We start from the raw sequence: 3,203 nt of genomic DNA, 5'->3' as shown, positions 1-3,203 counted from the left end.
CAGCAGAGGCTTTACTGAATACGTCCGTGAAGTCTTGATATGGAGGAGGAGGAACATCGGATGACCTGGGGAAGGAAGAACAAACAGGAAGAACTTTGGCTAAACAAGTCCTAGCACAGGAGGGACCCCATGCCAGTATTTGCGTAGTCGTCCAGTCAATCGATGGGTTGTGGAGACGGAGCAATGGAAGGCCTAAAACCACTGGATGTGTGGCTCTTGGAATCACTAGAAAAGAAATATACTCAGAATGAAGAACTTCCACTCTCAGACGAACTGGAAGAGTCCTTAAGGAAATGACTGCGTCAAAAATCTTGCTGCCATCCACGGCAGTCAAAGAGATGGACGAGGACAGTCTCTCGGTGGGTAGGGACCACTGTTTAACATAAGCTTCGGTTATGAAATTCCCAGCTGCTCCGGAATCAAGGAGGGCAATGACGTTCCTGTAACGTTGAGCAATTTTGAGCGACACTGGGAGGTTACAATCATGAGGAGATGGAGAGGAGATCATTACTCCTAGCCGGCCCTCTCCTTGGCGAGCTAGGATCTGGAGTTACCCGGACCTTTGGGACAGGCATTGATAGTGTGCGACGGAGCTGCACAGTAAAGACAGAGAGACTCAGAGAGACGTCTTCGGCGCTCAGCGGGAGATAGATGGGAACGACCAATTTGCATAGGCTCATCCTTGGATGGAGATGGTTGACGAGGAGGAGGAGCAGAAGATTTAGGAACGGATGATCTTCCTCGCTCGGTTGCTCTCTCTCTGAACCGTAGATCAACCTTCGTGCATAGTGAAATTAGCTCATCCAACTTAGAAGGCAAGTCTCTGGTAGCTAACTCATCTTTAATGCGTTCTGACAAGCCATGCCAGAATGCAGCATACAGGGCCTCATCGTTCCAGGCCAGTTCAGATGCCAGGATTTTGAACTGTATAAGATACTGTCCCACAGTACGTGTTCCCTGGCGTAGACGGAGAATCTCAGATGAAGCAGAGGATACCCGGCCTGGCTCGTCGAAGATGCGCCTGAATGATGCTACAAAGTCAGTATAGGAGGACAGCAGGGGATCCGATTTCTCCCATAACGGTGATGCCCACTCAAGGGCTGAGCCACTGAGAAGAGAAATAATATAAGCAACTTTGGTACGGTCACTGGGGAAGTTGCCAGGTTGAAGCTGAAAATGGATTTCGCATTGGTTGAGAAATCCCCTGCAGAACTTTGGAGATCCGTCAAATTTTGCTGGCGTTGGAAGATGAAGACGTGGTATGGAAATGGGTAAGGTGGGTGGGGTTACAGCTGGAGTCACTGTGGTGGACGCACCAGACGTACCAGGTCCACGGAGGGTCGTCTGAATCCCATCCAGCCGAGTAGAGAGATCCTGGAGACAGCGGATGATGTGACCTTGTGCAGTCTCCTGATGTTCGAGTCTGGCTGCCAGTTCTTGCATAGGTCTAGCCGCTTGATCCTGGTCTCCGGCTGGATTCATTTGGTCAGTGCTTACTGTCACAACTGAGGGTTTAGGCTGACGGGAGAAAGCCTCAGTTGTAGGGGCTGAGATGAAATTAAACTTTGGGAGTTTTAATCAGACCCCTGGACATGTAAGTGCAGAATGATTACCCGAAGGTGTGACCATGACAACCAAGTTAAAATTCAAAATAAAAGTTTATTAACAGACTCCATGAAATAACAAGCAGCATTCAGAATTAGCAATGACAGTGGCAAATAACACAGTTCCTGGAACACGTAACCATAGAAGGTATCTCAGAGCACTGGTAGGTTAAGAACAGATGTTAAAGTCCTTTGATGGAAAAACCTTACCAGGCCTGGTTGTAGTAGTGGAGATAGCCGAAGAACATGCCAGTAGTTGTAACAGGTGAATCTGGTAACTTGAGTAAGCTGCTGTATCAGCTGGATGGAACCAGCCAGGTGGTAAGACACGGAGTGGATGCTGAATGGAATCAGCCAGGTAATGAAACACAGAGTGGATGCTGAATGGAATCAGCCAGGTACTAAAGTCACGGAGTGGATGCTGGATGGAACCAGCCAGGTGATGAAACACAGAGTGGATGATGTGAGATGCTAGGGAGCGTAGAAACAGAATAGCTGATGAATGATTACCGGTGGTAGTGGATACTGCTGGTAAGATAGGATCCGCTGGATCAGCACCAGTGTTTTGTAGAAGCTGGAATCAGTTGAAAGCTGGCTGCTGGAAGCAGATAGTAGATAGCTGGAAACTGGACAGCCACGGAGGACTGTGGAGTCAGGCTGCACCGCAGGATGGAAAGCAGGTGCGGGTCTCTTTGTGGATGCTGGAGACAGGAACTGGAACCTGGAGAAACAAGCCACAGGAGAGAGAGACTGGAACAAGGTATGACTTTCAAAGCACTGACATCTATCTGGCCCAGACACAGGATACTTATACCTGCTGCTATGCAGGCATTGGCTGGGCAATTATGCAGATTCCAGAGACGGTGGATTGGAGGAATTGGAGCATGTGATCAAATCCAACATGGCTGTGCCCATGCTGGAACCTGGAGGGAAAACTGGTTTGAGATGAAATGTGCAAATATAGTGATAATGGCGGCGCCGGCAGCGGAGGACAGGAGACGCCAGATGACAGCTATATGCTGAGACACTTGGAGGGCAGCAGAGGCCGCGGCAGGCATGATACACTAATCTGAGAACCTGCAACAATAACACAGGAACAGCGGCGGAGGCCGCGGAGGACGGGAGACGCCATGTTGGATTCAAACATGGCGCCGCTGTGGTAGTGTCTCAGAATGACAGGAGGGATGTGCAGAGTGTTGACACAGATGAGATCCGGACTTGGAACGCTGGGCCAGTCTCAGAAGACACCTAAATGGCAGGTAATGGCGTCCAGATACCCGGATCGTGACACCTGACATATGTCAACCAAGTGGTCAGAATGAGGCAAAACTAGTTTAGTAACCTTCTGACGTTTGAATCGGCTTCTTAGAAGTAGCAGCAGGTTCTGGATCATCATCAATTTGAAGGATCAGCCTGATAGCCTCTAAGAGGTCAGGAACATCCACCTGTATCAGTGTCTGTGGGGTTAGTATACACGCCATCTTAATCGGAAGAGGTATCCGTAACATGCGTGGATTGAGAGGAAGTAATGGCCCGCTTAGAGGACCCCTTGGTCTTAGGCGGGCGAGGGTTAGGTTTCTGTCAATGAGTGATTCAATT

Source organism: Pseudophryne corroboree, assembly GCF_028390025.1.
Source record: "Pseudophryne corroboree isolate aPseCor3 chromosome 3 unlocalized genomic scaffold, aPseCor3.hap2 SUPER_3_unloc_3, whole genome shotgun sequence".
In the NCBI taxonomy this organism is placed as follows: domain Eukaryota; kingdom Metazoa; phylum Chordata; class Amphibia; order Anura; family Myobatrachidae; genus Pseudophryne; species Pseudophryne corroboree.
This window is presented reverse-complemented; position numbering follows the sequence as displayed.